The sequence below is a fragment of the Paroedura picta genome, chromosome 4 (genome assembly GCF_049243985.1).
Source record: "Paroedura picta isolate Pp20150507F chromosome 4, Ppicta_v3.0, whole genome shotgun sequence".
Taxonomy (NCBI): domain Eukaryota; kingdom Metazoa; phylum Chordata; class Lepidosauria; order Squamata; family Gekkonidae; genus Paroedura; species Paroedura picta.
In genome coordinates this window covers 137,265,296-137,289,095 of record NC_135372.1, presented here as the reverse complement: position 1 = coordinate 137,289,095, position 23,800 = coordinate 137,265,296, and the positions used below count along the sequence as shown (strand labels likewise).

Genomic DNA, 23,800 nt, shown 5'->3' with positions numbered 1-23,800 from the left:
CAAAACATTGTCATATACCTTTGAAGGCTTCTGACAGAAACACCAGGGGGGAAAAGTGGATGCATTCTTCAAACGAGCCTTTTCTTTTCTTTCATGCCTCTTGCATTACAAAACACAACTGAATTATTTACTAGGTAATTGATCATTTAAATTAGCCTGGCCAGCCCAGTTGTCTCAATGGCATGACAGGGCATATTTCTGACCGTGTAAAAAAAGGATCACAGAAGTTCCCCTTGCTCTGGGAAGGAAAAGAATTCGCTGGCCAATCTGACACCTTCCGAAACAGCCAGACACAATGAAAATATACCCCTAACCATATTAATTTCTGGACAATCAAATGTGATTGCATCTTTATGATGTTCCTACCTCCAAGGGACTTGCTATGAGTCCACCTGACCACCGTATACTTGGTTGAGGTTTCTTTCACTGTACCTACATGAGGGATTTGCTTTGTTTTAGTTACAGCACAGAATATGTCCCCAGAGAGATGGCGTTCTAAGTTTCAGTTGTCTGACATTCAACATTTCCACATCATGATTAATTTTGAAACTATGATTAATTAAAATTAATCCCAAACCCTCACAGTTCAGATTACTTTTCAAGCGCTGACATTTAGGAAAGAGGAATACTTTCAGTGCTGTGCAAGACCCCATCCCCCCCCCCAGCATTATCTCTTCCTTTTATAAGAAGAATACATGTCTGGGGTCAATAATCAAACCAGCAGTTGTAAAATGTTACAACACTTATTACTGTGTAATGCCACTTCCATCAGGAAGACAATCATCCTCGGCAGCTGAAACAATAAGTCAAACAGAGGCCAACATAGCGTTAGCATGGAAAGCTGCCCCCCTCAATCTCACAATCAAATTCCCTTGATAATTAATAAACTCCCCTGATTGTATACACACTGCTGGAAATTAATGCTTTTCTGAAGCAGTCATAGGGACCAGTTTCCTTCTATTGACAAGAATGTAGCCATTTAATAAGAATCACTCAGATGCCCAAATACCATCTCACTAAAGCACTTAACTGCCATGTTGTTGTTGTTAGGTGCAAAGTCGTGTCCGACCCATCGCGACCCCATGGACAATGATCCTCCAGGCTTTCCTATCCTCTACCATTCCCTGGAGTCCATTTAAATTTGCACCGACTGCTTCAGTGACTCCATCCATCCACCTCATTCTCTGTCGTCCCCTTCTTCTTTTGCCCTCAGTCACTCCCAGCATTAGGCTCTTCTCCAGGGAGTCCTTCCTTCTCATTTAACTGCCATACCCATACCAAAAAGAAACTCGACCAAGGTGAGAACAGGAACCAGAAAGCCAAGCGGTCCTGTGAAAGCGATCACAAACAGACAATGCTGGCCAAAAAAAAAAAAAAAATCAAGAGGCTAACTAACGTTTTCTAGCAATCTTACCTGTCTAATTGAATTTAGACTGCAACACTGATTACACAATGTATTTCCAGACAGTCCACAGTGTTGGTTCACAGCACTTGAGCAGCTGGAATTGTGTGCCTAAAATGAAAAGTAGAATTTGAAATTAATTCAGTGTTTAATTTTTTTTTTACAAGCTGAATGTTCTCTAAATAGAATAAAATCAGAATCCAGGAGCACCCTTAAGGCCAACAAAGATTTATTCAAGGCGAGAGATTTTGAGAGAAAGCACTCTTCGTCAGACTAAGAACTGACCATCATAACAGTAGGAATATACTTATATATTCCTACTGTTATGATGGTTAGTCCTTAGTCTGAGAAAGAGTGCTTGCTCTCGAAAGCTCACACCTTCAATAAATCTTTGTTGGTCTTAAAGATGCTACTGGATTCTGATTTTATTGTGCTACTTCAGACCAACACAGCTACTCATTTGAATCTTCTCTAAAAAGGATTTTGGACTGCTCTTCAAGTGGTGGTGGCCACATCTACATTTTAAAAATTGAGCCAGGAGACCATAAGATCCTTCCAGTGTGTCTCATTGGTGAATGAGCTGACAATTGCTAAATTGTATGCATGTACAAAAGCATCTCAGATGCTTCAGTTTCCTACCCCTGGAATAAATCCAGTGAATACTCAGCACAGCCCTGATCACACCCTCAACACATACTTTCCTTAGATCTGCCTAATTCTGGAATAGACATATATCCTTATAGAACCTCCACAAATACGTTTTCTTGATCAAGGGAAGCAAGTTTTTTCCAGCCCTAAAGCAAAGCATACGCCAAAATTAGGAAAACAAAACAGTTTTTACAATTTGGGACTTTGTTTTGCATTATTAAAAACATGGGTTGGAAAAGCTTGCTTCATTTATATACCGATATATTTATATACCGATATATTTATATACCTTTCTTTCTCTTCGGCATTTCAGGACCTAAGACCCATATATAACGGAGCTAAAATAATTATGCAGGGCCTGCAAAAGGGAGCTCTTCCACCAGACATTTGGTTGAGACCCATGGGAATTGTAGTCCATGGACATCTGGAGAGCCACCCCTGGCATAGAGGCTGAAGCTTTCCCATAATGTTGGTTCCTGGCACTAGGATTCAGCGGTCGACAGATTGGCCAGCATTTGAGACCGAGCAACCAGCAACATCTACAGGGCCCCTGCTCCCTCCCTCCTAAAAAATCCACTCACGTGTTCTGCTCTGGACCTGTTCACATTGTTATAGTTTGCACCTGTGTTACAGTTTAATGTTCATATTATTGCATGAAAGTTGTTATGAAAACTAAGTTCTATGTATCGTTTCGATGTTTTATGTAATCCACCCCGAACCTCAGGGGAGGGCAGTATATAAATACAGATAAAATAAATAAGTAAAATAATCCAAAACTATATGTGGCTAATTCAGAAAATGCTTTTGTGCACCTGAATTTGCCAGAAAACACAATCTGTCCTAGTTGTTTGGCACTTTGATGTGATGATTTAACTTTAAAAATGCAACACAGTAAAACAAGTTCACATGACGCTTGCTCCGTGTCATCAATGGTGGTAAAACTCACACTTTCCCAAGATGAGAGCTCTGCCTAAGAGTCTTACCAGCGGAGTAGGGACAAACTCTCAAAATACATTCCAGATTATCCAGTTTAGGAAGATCTGGTGTCACCCCCCCCCCCTTTAAGACATGCCATATGTGTGGGAGGATTCACTCACGGAGCCCCCTGCTTCCCCAGAAGCAAATGTACTGGTATGGGGAGCAAGTGATTTTACCGCCATGTGATGTGTTTTGTAATGTTTTACTGGGATTTTAATCGGATTTTATTGTTGTGGGTTTTTATGTTGCTACCTGCCATGAGCTAGGCCACCGGGAATGACGGGATATAAATTTAATAAATAATAATAATAATTAAGGGTTATAAAGAGAGCCGGTTTGGTGTAGTGGTTAGAAGTGCGGACTTCTAATCTGGCATGCCGGGTTCGATTCCACACTCCCTCACATGGGTGACCTTGGGCTCGCCATGGACACTGATAAAACTGTTCTGACTGAGCAGTGATATCAGGGCTCTCTCAGCCTCACCCACCTCACAGGGTGTTTGTTGTGGGGAGAGGAAAGGCAAGGCGACTGTAAACCACTTTGAGACTCCTTTGGGTAGAGAAAAGCGGCATATAAGGACCAACTCTTCTTCTTCTTCTAAATTCAAGATGATGCTCCATAATGTATGCCTCCAAATAACATTTATAAACAGACTTATGGTTACGGCAGGGTTTTTTTGGGGGGAGGGGTTGCATCCTGGACATTTATACTCCCCGCCTGCTCATTATGTACCCAAATCTTTCAATGAACTCCATCCACAAATCTCACAAACTTACTAGTTCTCTCAGGGTTCACAATCGCAAAGACAACCTGAAAATCCTGACGACCCAAAAAGTCCTATTGCCTTAAAATCTCAAGCTACAGATGAACACGAAATTCCCAGATATGTTTCTTTGCTGTGCTGTAAATACAAATTCGGAATACCTGCACGTCAACTTGGAAGGGAAAACACAATAATACTTAAGCAAATAGTTAGGCTGCTTGAAAGTTCAGCATATTTAGTTTCTTCCTGAGGTTGGGGTAACCTCAGATGACCCTCTCATATCGACTGAACAATCAGAAGAGAATGCTGATGTGGAAGAAGTTCCAGTAACAAGGTTCTTTATGTAACTGGAATGTTCAAGGGCAGCTTGCCATAAATCGCAGCCTGATCCCGCATGATTCGAAGGGATACAAAGACCAGGGCTGATCTGTCTGAAGCAAGAAAAGTTCATGCCTAAATGATCATCTTCTGGATTGCCCCCAGCATGCAACTTCCAGCTAAGTCACAGAGAAAGGGCTACTGAAATACAGAGATAAAGTAATCTTGGTGTTGTCTTTTGATAGTGTAACAGGGCACAGTTAGTCATATGCTGGTTCATAGTTCTGGCTAATTTTAAATATATTTATTGCAAAATGGCCACAGTTACGTAACTTATTTCTATTTATTTCTATTTACTGCTGCAAATATTCATACCAAACCCAAGATTTTTATGACATAAAAGCCTCTTTTCTTTTACAAAACTGTCACTCCAACTTAAGTCTACCCTTCAGAGCCTTTCTAGGATAAATCCATTCATCAAATTTGTTTCTTGCCCTTCTTCCAAGGAGATCAGCAGGCGCCAGCTTATTACCATACCAGTTTGGTGAAGTAACAACAGGCAGAAAGACTGGAAGTGCAGTCCTGTACAGAGGTACTGCAACCAAGATCTGATGAAGCTGGGCTGGACTGGGCCATCCGGGAATTTCAATTTCTTCAGATAATTAGCTAACGGGCAACGATATACTTCAAACTTAGGACACACCAGAAGTATATGGTACAATGTGTCAGGGACACTACATCCATGTAAACAGTATCTCTCCTGAGGAGGGATCTTCAAAAATCTACCTCGGGTGACATTTGATGTTTAAGCGAGCTACTAGAAATGTTCTGCTTAACTGGCGTGTCTCCAAAATTTGGAGATACGTGGGCATGGATTTGTATGTTAAGGGAATATCCCAGAAGCGGGGAGAACATACACTGTTGTTAGAGGAGCCCAGAATATGGGTATCCTGATCTTCTAGTCTCTGTGATATTAGTTTTCGTATAGTCCTTTAGTCTTGCATCCTAAGGGTTGAGATGTCCAGACCCATAATTTGAAGTTTCTTTGACATTTTGCTTAGCCAGTTGAAAGAATAAGGGTCACTCAGAAGGTTAATTAACAAACTACCCATTTGAGCATGGAAATGAATTTTTAATCAGGATTTAAAGGACTGAAACCAAGCCTGGGCTTCTAGACTCTGCGGCAAGTGTATGATTTGCCACACAGTTTGGGACTCCTAGTAAATTTCTGAAAAAGAAAAATGGGATGTTCTCTAATTTACTATTAAATTGTGGAACTATTAGCAATAAGACATGCAAAGTTTTCCCCCCTCTCACACGGTCCACCTTCCAGCTGGCAGAAGAAATGGGCAAGCAAGGGACATATTTTCTTCTCTCTGACGTTAAACATGGCTTTGTCAACTGATCGCGGAAGTTATGTAAACACAGAAATAATTACCATCCCCCAAAGTTTCTCTCCAGCCTTAGGAAGCTTCTGCCATGACAAGGATGGCAGACGTTACAATAGCTCTTTTTCACATTGCATCACCTGAGGGCCCTTAAGACTACTGAATCAAAGCCAAAGCTTCCCTGAAATCTTCTCAGGGGAGTTAATCTCCGCAACTTTAGACTGTAAAACTACATTAGATGCACCAACCACAGTTGTTTTGTCACATAGGCTTCCTCAGGAGGTGGTGGGTTCTCCTCCTTTGGAAGTTTTTAAGCAGAGGCTAGATAGCCATCTGACAGAAAGGCTGATTCTGTGACCTTAAGCAGATTGTGAGTGGGTGGGCAGAAGGGATTGTGTTGGTGCTTGGTTGTTGTGGCCGTTTCTTGCACACCCAGGGAAATTCCAATTGCCACTTTGGGGTCAGGAGGCAAACTTCTTCCAGGCCAGACTAGCTACGCATACTATGAGGGGGGACCATCTGGGCATTGAACTGGGGTCCCTGTGGATGGGCAGGTAGTTATGAGTTTCCTGCATTCTGCAGAGGGCTGGATGCCCCTAGAGGTACTTTCCAACTCTGTGATTCTACATGAGCTCCAGTAACATAAAGCTGGAGATGCGTCATTCTGATTTTAATTAGACAAGCTCCAACATTTTTGGCCTCGGTTAAAACAAGATATGTTCTGGCCCCTGCCACTTATCTGTCTCCGCTGGTAATAAGTAAACAAACAAGGGCATTTACCCTTGCAAGATGCTCCGTCTTGCCTTCAGTTTGAGAGTCGCTATAAGAACATTCCCATTACACTGAGACAATGTTTTTGTGGGAGTGTCGAAATTGAGACAAGGGAGCATATATTGTTCTACTGCCCTGCCTATGTAGACATTCGTAGCAACTTGATTGAACCACTCCTTAAAAAGTTGCCAGAGCATCATGATATAGATGGAGCAAAGAGGCTGCTAAGTGATGAGTCCACTAGGTGACAATTCAGCTGACTAAGTTTTGTGCGGCCGCCATAAAAATCCGATGCTCCAAAGTAGCGTAGTTTTAAGTTTTATTTTATGATCTGTTTTAAACTGTATTACTTATTTATTTATTTGGATTTCTATACCGCCCATATTAAATTATATTAAATGACCATATTCTTTTGGTCTCTTATGCATCGACTTCATATAACTTAGTGTGAACAACTGTAATAAAGTTTGATTGATTGGTTGACAAGCTACAGTCAGGTTCTCCAGGTCACCAGCAAACAGCTATCTGGGATTTTTCCAATCCTAGTCACTGTGTTATGGCGACTTCATGAAAACAAGAGACACTGGAAAAGACAATCGTGCTAGGAAAAGTTGACGGCAGCAGAAAAAGCGGAAGACCCAACATAACATGGATTGCTTCAGTCAAAAAAGGCACAGCCGTCACACCTAAGCAAGGCTGTTACCGACAGGACATGTTGGGGGACATTAATTCATAGGGTCATCATTGAATCAAAGAATCATAGAGCTGGAAGGGGCCATACAGGCCATCTAGTCCAACCCCCTGCTCAACGCAGGATCAGCCCAAAGTCAATTGAAGTCAATTGAAGGCCTTAACGCATACACCCAGTCTCTGGCCAGGTCTGCTTTCCACTGAAAATGCAGCCCCTGAAATTGCTAGAATCACAAGATTCCCAACCAGCATTAATCCCAACTAGCTGGCATTAATGTGAAATGTCACAAAGCAAGCCCTTGAGAACAGCCTCACGGTGCAGATGTGCTGATGTCTTTGCAAAGATAAGAAAGACAAATGACTACCGCACGCGAGCAACAGCCATGAACCCATGCCAATATTCCCAAGTACAAGCAGACTGAAGATAGAAGGGTGCGAATGAACCAAGAATGAAAATGTGATGCACTGAAACACAATTTTGTATTCGCTACGTACATTCACTGTTGTGCTCCAAGAAACTAGAGGGCAACAACAAAGAGAAGTCATCATTACTCTTGTTCTTTTAACAAATGGATCCAATGGCGATTAAGGAAGGCCTACACTTCAAAGTATTATAAGAAGGCTCAAGACACACGCTATCTCTTCCACAACTGGTTCGTGCTGGGAGACCAGCAAGGAAGTCCACGGTCAGCATGCAGAGGCAGGCGATGGAAAACCACCTCTGAAAGCCTTTTGACTTGAAAACCCAACAGGGTCACCATTATTTGGCTGAGACTTGACACCACTTTCCACTGCATTGATTATATTCTTCTTATGGATAAAAGGTTTATCAGTGGATACGAGCCGTGCCGACTGAGAGGAGCCTCCTCGTTCAGAAGCAGTCAACCGATGAATCCTAGTGCCAGGAACCAACATTATGGGAAAGCTTCAGCCTCTATGCCAGGGGTGGCCAACCTGTGACTCTCCAGATGTCCATGGACTAAAATTCCCATGGTGGCAGGGACCCATGGGAATTGTAGTCCATGGACATCAGGACAGCCACAATTTGGCCACCCCTACTCTATGCCAGGTGTTGGCCCTCCAAAGGAATTGGTTAGCCAATATGTGAGAAAGAATGCTGGACTAGATGGTCCAATGGTCTGATCCTGCAGGGCTGTTCTTATGTTCTTGAGTATCCTAAGAATCTGTACTGCATTAAAACATCTGCTTTCTTCCCTCATGAAATTCTACTTGAGAAAACTGAAGGAGGGGATAGGGTCGGGTGGATGGAAGATGGGGAAAGAGAAGTGTCAAGGTATCAGTCATTGCTCTAACCACTCTTAATCCTGCATTCATATTTACACAGCTGTATTCTTAAAGTACACATCTATTTCTCTTCATTACCTGTTGTTTGCATTTCTGCCCTTTCAAAATAATATTAAATGCACCATAATAGTTAGCATGAATAATCAGAGGTGATTTGTAAAACACTACAGCCACTGATAGCATAAATATTTCACAAGGTCTGAACTACACTGCTCGCTTTTCAGATCTGTATCAGATTCTTGTGTCACTGACCAATACATCAGTGAAAAAGGAATTTCATAGGAGGGCTAAGTAACTAGTTTGGCTTGTAAACAAAAGAGCATCTAGGCAGATGAAGAAAACCTTCATAGGCATAAAAACTAGATGAGACACTTCGGGAACAGGATTTGGCCAATGACAACAGTTTTTTTTCACCCAGGAAGCAAAGTCAATTGAGTGAAGTCCACAAAATAAGCTGCTCTGGATATTAATTCCATGTGACTCAGGACCACTGGAGGACAAATTGTATTGGCTCCACAGAAATCCCACTTACGGAAGGGGAAGTGACTGGGGAGGTTTGGCCAGATGCACTTGTAACACAGCTAATACCTGCCTGAAACTCAACAGAATTTTGCAACTGATATTGTGTCGCAGGATCAAGCTTCAGCATATCAAACTACACCAAGTATTGTGCACTAGTTCATCCATCGAATCAACAGTGCAGAATGCCTTATGGGCTCCCATAAGAACTTTGCATGGTGATCATTACAATGCACGTAACACAGCCCACAGTTGGTCACTCAAGCAAGATGATGACTGACCTGGCTTTGAACGTAAGTTCAAAAAACATTCACTTTAACAACATTCACCGGGCTTGTGCCTCTCGTGGTTCATGCTATATGAGATTAAAAGAATCTCACTAGCATCGTTCTGGCCACTTGACCATGGCAAAAAACAACCCGGGAGAGATAACGGCACATAATAAACCACTTCCCACACTCTGTACTACTTGAAGTTATCCGTTCAGCCCAGTTGCTTCTTATCACACATGGCAGCAGAGGCACTTTTACACATGATCTATTGGTGCTCCTTACAAGAACCATAAAGCCATAGCAGTTTGTTAGCCTACTCCCCAAAGTTTGTTAGCCTACTCCAGTTTGATTACGTTAGAACTCCTTTATTGATCATTTTTGGAAGTTCCAGAAACTATCCACCTCTCTCATCTTCTTGGCAAAGAGCACATCTCTTCGCTATTCATACCAAAGTTTCTACTCTTATACTTCAAAAATCATCATAGAATCAAAGAATCAGAGTTGGAAGGGATCTCATGGGTCATCTAGTCCAACCCCCTGCAGAATGCAGGACACTCGCATCCCTATCACTCATCCACTGTAACCTGCCTCCCCCTTAAGCCTTTACAGAATCAACCTCCTCATCAGATGGCTCTCCAGCCTCTGTTTAAAAATTTCCAAACATGGAGAACCCACCACCTCCCGAGGAAGCCTGTTCCACTAAGAAACCGCTTTGTCACTTCTTATCAAGACAGATATGTCCCCCATATTAGTAGTACTTATTTGTTTGCTTATTGATTGGCTGATTGATTGTTTGGATTTGTTGCCCACCACTCCCAGGCAAGCTGGCTCTCAGCGGGTTACAGAATAAAACCCCACAATAAAACCCCGAGTACAACAATTATTAATTTACAGTCATAAAACAAACTCCAGCCTGCAAAGGAAGTACCACCACCCACCACCACCCCTCAACAGACCTCAATCATCCAGGATTATGGGGTCTTGATGTAAATGGGGGCGGCCACCATCTTCCTTGCCCTGGCCTCAACCTGGTGGAAAAGCTTCGTCTTGCAGGCCCTGCGGAACTTTACCAGCTCTGTCAGGGCCCTCAGCTCTTCCGAGAGCTGAGAGAAAATAAGATTTGTATCATGAATTGCTAGTCCAATCTGGTCAGTCCCTGGAAGCTAAGCAGAGCTGGCCCTTGTTAGCACTTTCTAAGCAGAAACCTTCATCTCTTGCCTTGAAAACCCTACACAAGGTCACCATAAATCAGCTGCAACTTTCTGGTACTTTCCACAGCAGCATGAATTGCCAATGCGGTGTCCAAGCCAGGGCTGCAATATTTGTTGAACACAAGAAAAAAAGACAAGCAGAGGCAATTATTTAACTGTCCCCTCCTATACTGAAAAGCAAATTATCACTTTGCCTACAGATCCCTAGGTACAGCCCAAATCAGAGGTAGAAAACAGAAAAATTATTTATCGCATTTTCCCACAGTCTTGGAGAGCCTTGTTTCATATCCCCAGCTCCACACAGAGGTATTTGCACCTGTGTTACAATTTAATGTTAATATTATTACTGTTGCAGGAAAGTTGTTGTGAAAACTGAGTTCTATGTACCGTTTCTACGCTTTATGTAAAGCGCCCTGAGCCTCAGGGGAGGGTGGTATATAAATACAAATAAATAAATTGACAGAAAACACTGTTTCAGCTAGCACCACAGCTATCTGCAGGAAATCTTGACCAAAGTTACTGACAGTCTCCAAGCTACAATTGACAGAGGAACTGCCGAAGGCTGAAGCAACCAGTTTACGGGATATCTCCACCCTAAGAGTAATGTCCCAGAACCTGCAAAGAAACTGTTACACAAGGAATCATAAGGTTTGTTAATCTCTAGAAGGCTAGGTTACTCCTCAGCACTTGGAAAGCCAAAAAGTCTCAGATACAACTCTCTCTTTACAAGATGAGGGAAATCTCTGGACTCAATAAAATCTCAAGTTATATTATATGTTCTCTCTTGACCCGGAGGGACGGACCAGATCCACTGGGATTACATGATTTCAACAGAAATTCTGTCTAAACATCCATAAGTTCCTGACAGAGTGGTTTCTCAGTGGAACAGGCTTCCTCAGGAGGTGGTGGGTTCTCCATCTTGGAGATTTTTAAACAGAGGCTGGATAGCCATCTGATGGAGAGGCTGATTCTGTGAAGGTTCAAGGGGGTGGGAGGTTACAGTAGATATTCGAAAGGGCTGTGAGTGTGCTGCGTAGGGCAGGGGGTTGGACTAGATGACCCATGAGGTCCCTTCCAACTCTATGATTCTATACAGGTCTAGGATATTGAACAATGGAAGCAAAACAGCAGGCCTTAGAACTGGGTCACACCTACCCCCGAGACAAAAGAATGTCAACAGTGGAGTCTATCTCCACAATAGAAATAAGGATCCAACGGACACACAGCTGCCATTTTCCACCTCCATTACCAGTCCTATACCAAGCTGGCTTTAGGCAAACAAGGTGCAAAAGATCATTTTGTTCTGCCCAGTTCAAGAACTGGGAAAGACTCGCTCCTGCCTCAGGGAGTCCAAGCACACGTTTGGAAATTCCAGCTTTGGTGACAGAATGCTTCTGTTCACCGCCTCAGCCTGATAAGAACAGCCATAGCCCCTAAGTAAGGCCTCAAAGTGACAGAGAGCAATCAGAACTGAAATGGGATTATTTTCTCCTCCATGTCGTTGTTGTTGTTAGTTGCGAAGTCATGTCCAACCCATTGCGACCCCACAGACAAGGATCCTCCAGGCCTTCCTGTCCTCTACCATTCCCCGGAGTCCATTTAAGCTCGCATTCTCCTCGGTGGATTACCTAAAGATTGTAAGCCAACCCACTCAAGTGACAGAAGGAACAGCGGAAACATAAGAAACTAATGAGGAAGAGGTGACAACTCCATCCAGGCTAGTCTTTTTCAAACTTTTGACCACAGAGGAACCCCTGACATGTATTTAAGCCTTCGAGGAGCCCCGGAAGTGGTGCTCTGCCCCTTCAGAAAGGTGGACACAGAAGGAAGATGCACGAGCCAGCCGAACAATCAAGCGATGCTTTACCATTTCCATTGCAGAGAAAGAGACGAGGCCTGTAGAGCAGGGGTAGTCAACCTGCGGTCCTCAAGATGTTCATGGACTACAATTCCCATGAGCCCCTGCCAGCAAACGCAGGGGAAGTGGGCTCCAGTGACGTCTAGCGATGTCAGTAGCCGTCCTTGATCTAGGCCAAAGATCAGCAACCACAGAGGGACAGCTGAAGATAACAAATTCCCTCTTCTTGAGCTCACAGCCTTCACCCACGATCCAGGCAGATAACCCCCACCCCCCAAAACCACGCAGACCACCATGCCCTCTTCAGCAGCAACTCCAAGGAGCAGAGTCCACACAGCAGCTGGATCACCTGCCTGTACACCAGGACAAGATTACAGTGATGTGCAGAGGATGTCAAGGGGGGGGCGTGGCTTAGCCCTCCAAAATACATTTGCCTGGCACTAGAGGGGTGAACTGAAAGAGGGGGTGGGGGTGTTCCAGTCTGCCCCCCCCCCCCATAATTCCTGAAAGGCTTTCTACTGCTTGACCAGACATAACCCCAATAGCTGTTGCCCTTCCCCACCATCCCAGCAGGCAGAGGCGCAATAAGAGGAGGGGGGAAAGGGGGGAGAAGCCTCCAAAGAGTGTGTGGGGGGGGAGTATAGCTGCCCTTTGCCCCCCTCCCCAGCTTCTCAGGGCCACCCCCCTCTCTAGGCCAAGGGGGGGCTCCTTCCTGCCCCCAATGAGGGCTCCAGGGGTTCCCCTCCCATCATTCCCTGGAGGAGGAGGAGGGGGAAGGAGGGGAGGCGGGGCAGGGGGGGCCGTTGGAGCGCCGTTGTCGGTTGGTTGGTTACCTGGCAGCCGGCTCGCGCGCTCCCTCTTCCTCGGGCGGCCTCCCGCGGCGCACGCGCACTCGCCGAAGCCCCCCGACGCGACCCACTGACACCAAGGCGGAAGTGAGACCCTCTCTGTTATCTCCGCCCGCCCCCCCCTCCTCCCCACTCGCCTTCTTCTAATCCCGCCTCCTTGTCTGTTTTTTTGACAGACAAACCCGACCCGGCCAATCCGCGGAGAGCAACGCGAGCGAACAGACACCGACCGGGTTCCGTTCTTTCCCCACCCCTCCGTTGCCCTCTTGCTCCTCCCGCCAGCCGACCAATCGCCTGCCGGCAAAGGGGCGTGGAATTATGCTAATCACCCGCCGGAGAGTCTGGCGTCTCCGGCGCGCACGGAGGGAGGGCGCGCGGGGGCGAGCGCGTCGTCCTCGGCCCCGCGCGCGGCGCTAAGGTGGCTCGCGGGTGAGGCGGCTAAGCCAATGCGGGTGCTCCCTTCCTGGGGAGGGGCGGGGTTATGCAAATGAAGGAATCCCGACCAGCGACCTTTTGCGTAATTGCCCAGTGCTGGTCAGGCGGCGGGAGGAGCCGGACGGATTGTTGCAATTCTTCCGTTTGCACGAAAAAGCCTGTTGTGTATATTTCTTCGGTTGCAAAACAGCTCGTGCCTCTAGAAAGGGTTTACACTGGGGTTTTTTATGCATTAATAATCCGTTTTTGAAAGATCTGCTTATTTTACTATTTATATAACAATAAAATCAAAGTCCAGTAGTCCTTAATTAAAAATTTGGTCTATGTGGAGCAACAAAAAGTTTAATAGAACGCAAAAATAGCATTGCAATATATATATATTTTATTTTCAACATAAGTACAATTTGCCAAGTACCCCCAGATGTCCCTCCAAAAGTGGGACAATCTAGTCACCTTACTTTAAGACCAACAAAGATTTATTCAAGGCGTGAGCTTTCGAGTGCAAGTCTGAGGAAGAGTGCTTGCACTCGAAAGCTCACACCTTGAATAGATCTTTGTTGGTCTTAAAGGTGCTACTGGACTCTGGTTTTATTGTGCTACTTCAGACCAACACGGCTACTCATTTGAATCTATATAATAGGTATGCAGCCCAGGGTGCTCTTTAATCCCGTATTCATGTCTACTCGGAAGGTAAATGGTGATGAAGTTAATGAGATTTATGCTGCTGTCGCTTAGTTGAAAGGTCATTCAAGAACAAAACGAAAGCTGTCTGACTATGTGCAAACCAAGAATCTTCTTTATGACAGCAACAAGATCCGGTATTAAACTCATTTTCAAGGAGAAAGTGCTTCATCGGTGGCTTATGTTTCTCAAGTTCAAGTGTTTAAACAGAGCACCCAGGCAACCATAGGTTCAAGTACTTTTAGTGGGAATCAGCATGGGCCTACCTTTTCCCATGTATACATGATTTTTGGACCAGCTTTCTGGAAAAGATGGCTTCTTCCCTCCTGTAAAGGAGGGAAGGCTGTAAAGGAGAATTATTCCCATGAGCTTTTGGGGCAATCTAATAGATCTGTTTGTTTGTTTGTTTGTTTGTTTGTTTGTTTGTTTGTTTGTTTGTTTGTTTGTTTGTTTGTTTGTTGAAACTCATCAGGAAATTAAAAGTGGAAAGTGCAACATTTGGCCTAGCACTAAATATAGAAGACAAAATTCTTAACCTATGAGGAATTTTGCAGTTGATGGAGAAGGACTGGAAACAGTGGGCCATATTATATTCTTGGGATGCAGAACATACAAAGATGGACACAGTATGCTGGAGAAGTGAAGAGAAGGCTAATCCTAGGAAGAAAAGCTTTTACAAATTTGGGGAAGATTTTGAAGGACAAAGATATGTCACTGCCAACTAAAATCAGAATGGTCAAAGCCGTGGTTTTTCCAGTGTTAACGTATGGAGGTGAAAGCTGGACCCTAAGAAAGTGTGAGATAAAGAAGATTTGAATTATGGACCTGGAGAGGATTAATGAAAATACCAGGGGTTACAAAAAGAACAAATTGGTCTGCTCTTGAGCAAATTACACCTAACTGCTCTCTTGAGGCAAAGACCTGTCAACAAAGCCTCTCATACTTTGGTCACATAATGCATGCAAATGATTGGTTAGAAAAACTATTTCTATTATTTTTATTTCCTACATTTATATACCACCTTCCCTTGCGGGTCAGGGCGGTTCACAGGGAACATGAAAACCATATGGTGGATACGTAAGTTCAGAAGCTGCATCAATTAACAACAACAACAACAGCAATTGACCTGTTTAACTGTTGACATCATGCTTGGTAGGATGGAAGGAAGCAGAAGTAGAGGCAAACAAAGAACAAGGTGGATGGGTAGAATCAAGGACATAAGTGGATTGACCTTACAAAGCTTAAAGAAATGACTGCAGATTGAGTTGTTTAGTGGGCCTTGGTTCATAAAGTCACTGTGAGTTGGAAACGACTTGATGGAACCTAGAAATAAGACCCAGTGTAGTGAAAATGTATCAGTGTTGAATAGGCTTTCTCAACCAGGGTTTTGTGGAATCCTTGGGTTTCCTGACGGCCCTGGAAAGGTTTCCCGAATGGATAGGAGTTAATTAATCTTTGATATATTTTTTACATTTATTAAACATTTATCAGGTGATATGACCAAGTTTGGTCATGTCAACCTCCAGTGATGGGCCTGGAGAGGGTGGGAAGGGGAGTGTCCTCAGATATGCTTCCCAACCATATTCTGCATGATCATACCACTTTGGTGGGGGTGGGACAGTGTTCTTGAAGCCTGAAGAATATTTCTGGGGTTTCTCAACAATTAAGAAAAATGAGACTGGAAAGCCCAGGTTCAAATCTCCACTCTGCCCTGGAAGCTGGCTGAGTGACTTTGGGCCTGTCCCACCCTCTCAGCCTAACCTACCTTAGAGGGTCGTGAAGAAAAAATGCAGGAGGGGACAACGATGTAAGCCATTATGGGTCCCCGTAGGGGAGAACGTTTGGATATGTTACCGTGGAACAACTCTAGCATCGTGCATGGATTCCTAGCAAGGGCACCATACCTCCTTTCCTTTGACACGTTCATACCCCGCCACTCTATGTGAATATTTGCAATCAAATCAGGTGATGTTTCTAGCAACGTCTTGCTAAAAAATTCTCTGCAGTCATACATTTAGAAATGCAACCAAGGAACCTGTCAAAGAAAGCAAAGGCAAGTTTGCTCGTGCATGTTAATAAAAACCGTCTTACCGAGTTGAAGTTTAATAAGCACAGAGTTTATAAATTCGGGAATAAAACAAAAGGTGCATTAAGCTAACAGGCTGCAAAGTACAGTTTCAAATAACACTTCAATGAAAGCCAGGGACACTTGGAAGATTTAATCAAGGGAGTCAATCTAATTTGGAATCTGCGCGGGTAAAGCTCTCTCACTGCCAGGGAATGTCATAAACTTGGCATCAAGGTAAATGGGGAGGCAGCTTCAAGCATGAAAGCTACCCTTAATCCCATTATTTCCATTTTACATTCTAATAATGAGGCACCATGTTCTAAACAAATGGAAGCATTCCAGATCTGATCTTCTACCAACGTGGGATCTGTCTTTCTCTATATAGATACAAAACCAATGAAATGCGCTCAGACTTCATCGTACTTTTGGGGAGTTGTAATTGCAGGAGATCTCCTGATTCCACTTGCAGTTTGGTAACCCTACATTGGGGGTAATGTGAGGTGATGCAGTGGGAGGGAGAATAAGTGGAAACCACTACCCCCTTTTCCAAAGACTTGATCCATTAAGCCTTTGGCACTGTCTGGTTGGATTACTGGGGAGAAGTCATGGCTCAGGGCATATGCAAAAGATCCCAGTTGAAGAATCTCAGGTGACGGTGCTGGGGTGGACTCAGGAAGCTGCGGTGAGAGTAATTCCTGGTTCAAGGGTCAACAGGAAATGTGCACTTGAAGCACTTCTTGAGGGGACAAGAGTGAAAGCTTTGTGTATAGTCAATAAGGTTAAGCCCATCTAGTTAAGCTGTGTTCTGCAACAGACCACAGAGCTCTTCAAAAACAACAGCTCTGATTGGTCCTTAACAGAGTCCACTGATTGGTCCCTAATGGATCATTCAGATTGGCCCATTTCCAGAGTCAGTCAGTCAGTGATTGGCTAAATTACAACCCCTCATTTGCATATCAGCTGTAGGAATTGAATATCCACATATGCAACAGTTGGATTTTCTCAATCCAGGGCATCTAATTGCCCATCTAACAACATAGCTGCCTTATAGTGAATCAGAACGTTCGTTCATCAAGGTCAGTCTGGTCTTCTCAGACTGGAAGAGAATCTCCAAAGTCTCAGGCTGAGGTCTTTGGATTAACCGCAGATGCCGTTGACCGAACCTGAGACTTTAGGCATGCCAAGAAGATGTTGTGCCACAACAACCTCTTGGTCTTTCTTTACCTGAGACTTTGGAAAACTGTTTCAACCGGAGAAAATACCAGATCTAAATGAACCAACCAATTATCCAACTCAGGATGAAGAAGTTTCATATGTATGCCAAAGTTCCCAGATTCAGCATTAGGTATCAACTGGGAATTCAACAACCTTTCTCTGCTAGTCATCCTGGACAACAGATGTGAGGAATGGCCAAGAGGTCTCCCATCATGGTCTCCTGCTATGATGGGGGATTTCTTGGGCATCCCTTTGTTATCCACCAGTGCCTTAGAGGCTGATGGGTGTGGAATGGAATGGATGAACCACAGTTGGTTTAACCATAGAGTTGTGGGGAATTCTAGAGTGTTTCCCTCCGTGTCATGACATCATTTCCAGTTTTTCTCAGGAAGTGATGCGTGCCAGTGTCAGACTGGTATGCATCTCCCCACCCAGATTCACTAGTCTGGCACTAGTCTGACACTAATCTGCTGCCGGTCAGTACTAGTTAAAGGTAAAGGTAAAGGTAAAGGTAAAGGTATCCCCTGTGCAAGCACCGAGTCATGTCTGACCCTTGGGGTGACGCCCTCCAGCGTTTTCTTGGCAGACTCAATACGGGGTGGTTTGCCAGTGCCTTCCCCAGTCATGACCGTTTACCCCCCAGCAAGCAAGCTGGGTACTCATTTTACCGACCCCGGAAGGATGGAAGGCTGAATCAACCTTGAGCCGGCTGCTGGGATCGAACTCCCAGCCTCATGGGCAAAGCTTTCAGACGGCTGCCTTACCACTCTGCGCCACAAGAGGCTCTTCAGTACTAGTTAGATGATCCAATACTCCCACTCAGTTTAGGGCAGCCAGCTGGGAACCTTGGGCTAGTCACAGTCCTGATAGTGCTGTTCTCACAGAGTAGTGCTGTCAGAGCTCTCTTAGCTCCACCTCCCTCACAGGGTGTCTGTTGTGGGCAGGAGTGGTTTAAGGATTTGTGGCGCCTATAGTACCAGAGCCAGTTTAAGGATTTCCTAACAGAGGGCTCTAGCAGAGTACAGTTGTGACAGGACCAGCTAGACTGGGGGCAGAAGGGCTCCCCCCTCAGAGAAAAGGGATGTCTCTCCAAGTGTCCTTAAAGAGGGGGAAGGGAGGAGAAGAGAGGTTCCTGATCCATGTGGGGAAATCACTGTGTAGGTTCCTGGGACCACGGGGCCCATAGCACATGCTACATGGATAAACTGGTCCTGGTTGTGGGGAGAGGAAAGGAAGGTGATTGTAAGCCACTTTGAGACTCCTCTGGGTAGTGAAAAGTGGGGTATAAAAATCAACTCTTCTTCTGCTTTCACATTCACAGAAATAGCCCATAGGCTCCCACTCCATGGATCCTCTTTCCATCCTTCTCTGCTATATTACAGAAATGTTTGGCCGCTATTTGTGGGTTCAGCCTGCAACGTTTTCTACTTGCGAGTCCTCCGTTCCCGGTTCCTCTCCGAGACAGCTTCCGCCCTTTGTTATGACTCTGTCAAAACTGCATTCCCCTCTCTTTGGCTGCACCGTCGAGAATCGATTTAGACACTGATAATGAAGACAGAAACTCGCTTTCTGATTGCTCGGGGAACTAGAATGAAGTCGCTTTAATTTCCAATTTGCTGGCAAGAGCGGGCATCACAGCATGTCACCGCTTATGCGCCAGGCATCAGGGATGTTTCATATCCCATTAGGTTTCCACTGGCCAGATCTGGAAAGCAGGGCTTCTGTTCAGCAGCCAATGAGAACCCCCGGACTTCAGCTTCTGAATGCCGACAGTTCCAGGAAGTTACCCCGAGGCAAGTCATATCAGTGTACTGAAACCCTCAGCGTAGTGGGACCACCCAACCCATTCCACGCTACAATTCGGGGCGGGGGGAAGGAGGAAATTTTAAGCACAAGTTAGAATGCAAACAGCTATTTTATCTGTCTGCCCAACCCTGCATGCATTAAAAGCTAGAGATGTACAAGGGCTTATATTTTCGTTTAGTTTAAAATTTATAACCTGCTTTTCTGCCCAATCAGGGCCACAAACAATTAAAAGCAGAGCACTACAAAACACATTAGGGTGGCCACAGCTGACTTAAGAAGGAGGAGGAGGAGGAAGAGGAGGAAGAGGAGAAGGAGTTGGTTCTTATATGCCACTTTTCTCTACCCGAAGGAGGCTCAGAGCGGCTTCCAATCACTTTCTCTTTCCTCTCCACACAACAGACACCCTGTGAGGGAGAGGAGGCTGAGAGAGCCCTGATATTACTGAAGAAGAAGAAGAAGAAGAAGAATAGTTGGTACTTATATGCTGCTTTTCTGTACCCGAAGGAGTCTCAAAGCAGCTTACAATCGCCTTCTCTTTCCTCTCCCCATAACAGACACCCTGTGAGGGAGAGGAGGCTGAGAGAGCCCTGATATTACTGAAGAAGAAGAAGAAGAATAGTTGGTACTTATATGCTGCTTTTCTGTACCCGAAGGAGTCTCAAAGCAGCTTACAATCGCCTTCTCTTTCCTCTCCCCACAACAGACACCCTGTGAGGTGGGTGAGGCTGAGAGAGCCCTGATATCACTGCTTGGTGAGAACAGTTTTATCAGTGCTGTGACAAGCCCAAGGTCACCCAGCTGGCTGCATGTGGGGGAGTGCAGAATTGAACCCAGCATGCCAGATTAGAAGTCCGCACTCCTAACCACTACACCAAGCCAGCTGACAGTCCATAGGGTTTTAAGACACGAGACGAGCAGAGGTGGTTTGCCATTGCGTGCCTCGGCCTAGCAATCCTGGGTCACTACAATCATAGGATTGCAGTATTCAGATTTTTAGTGCATTAGATTAACTGGAGATTTGGGGATGGAGCCTGAGGAGAATGGAAACCTCAGTGCAGTACAATGTCATACAGTCTCCGAATCATCCATTTTCTCCAACGGAACCAATCTCTGTTGTTTGAAGAGGAGGTATAATTCCAGAGGACCCCCAGGTCCCATTGTTACCCAAATAGGAGGTCTCCTAATGTCGGCAGGGATTTCAGCTTCAGGAGACGGTAACTCAGGATCTCCACCAATGTCTACAAGGATTGTTCCCTTAGAGCAGGGGTGGGCAAACCGTGGCTCTCCAGATGCCCATGGACTACAATTCCCAAGAGTCCCTACTTACTGACAGAGCCACAGTTTGGCCTATCCTGCCTTAGAGAAACTCAAAATATACCAGTCAGCTCTGGAACTGGGATGCTTTTTCTCAAGGGGAATAAAAGGGGTAGAGCAAACACAAAAATACTAGGGGGGGGAAACATTTCCAGGAAAATAAAGGGGGAGGAAGGGAGAAAGAATTTGGGAAAGGCAATATTTACCAATCACAACTGGGAGTGTTGTGCATGCCGTTCTCCAAAGGATCAGAGTTTGCGATCCGAGCTGGAATAATAAAGCACCCAATCGAGACCTTGAGATCCCAGCTGGTGATCGTAAGAACAGCCAATGGAGAACAAGGATTACCGCTGTTCTGTAACTAATTAAATGCCAGAGTTAGCAGCCAATGAGAGATCTCTGCCTAGGACCAATGAGATTACTGGACAAAGAGAACCTTTTGTTCTGTATTTATATATAAGTTGGGGCTCTTTGTGGGTTTTCTCTGTTCAGTTTTGGCTCTTATAACATCATGCTGAGATCAGGCCTGGCTCCAACTTGGTAGAATCAGTTGCCAGCGGAAAACCAGGCCAGGACGGAACTATTCAAGTTCTGCAGGGCCTGCAAAACGGAGCTCTTCCGCCAGGCATTTGGTTGAGCCTGACCAAAACAATGGCATCTACTGGGCCGCCAGAAAGCCCCTATCCGTATACTTAATGCCACATTGGTCTAGCCATGGAATCACTGTTACATAGTCAGTTAGCAAGTTGCTAGATGTTATAAACACTATTATCGACACTTAAAATCACTCGAATTTATGAATTGTGTCATACCTCTTCTTGTTCATGCACTTCCTCTTTGTTAGATGTAAACTGCCCCAAGCCAGAAGGGAGGGCAGTGTAGAAATATAATAAACAAACAAACTGATTTCAAATTGTGGTGAACCTCCCCAAGCCTGTCCATAAAGAGAGGCCTATAAATGTAATAATTAATCAATAAATTGAAATTGGGGACTTTAAAGGAGCTTTGAGAGTCAGGAATCAGATGCACAGCACTCGGACTTCACAAACCGATTGAATTCCTTCTGCAGGCTGGCATCTCTGCTTTTGGTCAGACTTGCCGATGTTTATCCCATGAGTTTCACCAAGGCCTAGCATCATTTTGGTTGCAAAGATCCTGAAAAGAATGTGATTAATCCTACATGAAAAGGGATTAAATGTCAAAACACATGAAGTCTTCAAAGACTCTGTATTAAGTAATCACATTCAACACTGCAAACATTCATGAAAGTGGGGAGAACAGATTCTTTGATTTTAGACTTTTCTAAAGCATCTAAGTGATGAAACACTGTTGTGAAATCAAAAGATACTAACGTTCATCCTACGTTCCCTAAAGAACAAGGGTAACCTCTGCATTTTCTAGGAATTAAAGCATTGATTGAATGAGAAAACTAACTGATTTCAGATTTGGGTTCCAGTTCTGGGGTGGGAAATACCTGAAGACTTAGCCGGTAGACCCTGGGGAGGGCAAGGTTTGTAGAGGAGACACAATCTTATATCCACACTCCATAGTAGCCATTTTCTCTATGGCAGATGTGGCCAAACTAGGGCTCTCCAGATGTCCATGGATGACAATTCCCATGAGCCCCTGCCTGCATGTTGTAGTCCATGGACATCTGGAGAGCCACAGTTTGGTCACATCTATCTATCTATCTATCTATCTATCTATCTATCTATCTATCTATCTATCTATCTATCTATCTATCCATCTATCCATCTATCCATCTATCCATCTATCCATCTATCCATCTATCCATCCATCCATCCATCCATCCATCCATCCATCCATCCATCCATCCATCATCTATTTATTTATTATCTGCTCTAGGGGAATGATCGTGGTTGTCTGAAGATCAATGATAACAACAGGAGATCTCCAGGGGTCATCTGGTAGTTGGCAACTTTGTTTCAAATATCTGATTTTGTTCCATTGAACTTCCAAAGTGCATTTTACCTTTCACAGCCCTAAAGCCCCTGTACATTATAAATAATTAGGTTCCCAGTCATGGATTAAAAAAAAAGAAAAACAGCTGAAAAGCTCTGACCCTCCGCCCCCAAAACCTGTACTGACCCCTCCCCTCAAACGTAATCAGTAGAGTTATCATGTGCTAATAACCAGGTCAGTCTTGCATGGAAAAAAACTGTTTCTATGTTATTTTATGCAGCGTATGTTACTTTCATACATCAACTGTTATTTCCCATATGTTATTTCGTGAACATCAGTTCGCTCTTATCTTTCATTCCCACTCACCTGTGCAGACTGTTTATTAGGGCTGATCTTTCACTGTTGTTTTCTACTCTGCTTCTTGCCGGAGAATTGTTCTGAGATTCATTTAAGCTGCTCAAGGTTTTGTGTTGTTTTTAAAAACTATGGGGTACGTTTCCAGTGCTGGAATCTTTATGCTGGATTTATAAATGTTAATATTTCTTATTTATTCGTTTTTGGTTTTTTTTTTTTTTGTAAAATATCTTGAATCTCTGGAGGGCTCATTATCTGGCCCCCGGCTAAGAACTCTTATTGTATTTATTCATTTATTTGGATGTTTATACCACCCATTCTTTACAGCTCTGGGCGGTTTACATGGAACATTATAATAATCTAATCTATAACATACAAGTTTCAATACAACATCACAACAACCAAGTAACAATTTATAACACATCATAAATAACAACAACACTGGGAAGATGAGGGGCGGCAATTTATGCAAATAAAATTCCACACCCCACAATGCTACCTCTGGCTCCTACTGGAGGAATATCACTACATTGTAGAGCACTCTTAAAGTTCCCCAAAATCTATACTGCTTTATAGACTTATTTATTTATCTATCCATTTATACCCTACCCCTACCAGCAACGCCAGCTTGGGGCAGTTTACAACAGTGTAAAACCATATATAGTAAAACCATAGAGTTTAGGGGAAATCCTAGCATATCCTGGGATATGACGATGTCACTTCCAGTTACACAGCATGAAGTAATGTTGCAGGATGCTGGTTTCAACCCCTTCCCCCATTTCCCCCACTGCCCTACCAAGTGTCAACAGGTTGCAAGGCCAAAGCTGGGAGGATTCCCTAAAATAACATGTACTAAAAAAGCCCTTTATAAAGTACAATGCAACACTCATTGAGTTTAATTAATAAAAACTGTGCTTTCAATTTATGAATTGACAAGTGCATTTAAACGGACAGAATGCCCCATAGGTACCTTCTGTACTCACAAGTTTATTTTTGCTCTTGATCCTGCCAATTTCTGTTCGATCTGAACCCA

The 23,800-nt window shown here is 44.2% G+C and overlaps 1 protein-coding gene across 4 annotated transcripts in view; it reads right to left on the bottom strand.

The window, feature by feature from the left end:
- OSBPL2 (oxysterol binding protein like 2) overlaps positions 1-13,110 on the bottom strand; it is a 100,662-nt gene extending 87,552 nt beyond the window's left edge. Inside the window, exons 1-2 of one of the 4 annotated variants that reach the window (XM_077335783.1) lie at positions 12,957-13,110; positions 1,415-1,513 (exon numbers count right to left, since the gene is read on the bottom strand). The gene's annotated coding sequence lies outside the window, so the exon portion shown is untranslated. The other 3 variants (XM_077335784.1, XM_077335785.1, XM_077335786.1) reach the window with 3 other exon arrangements.
- Between the last annotated feature and the right edge of the window lie 10,690 nt (positions 13,111-23,800).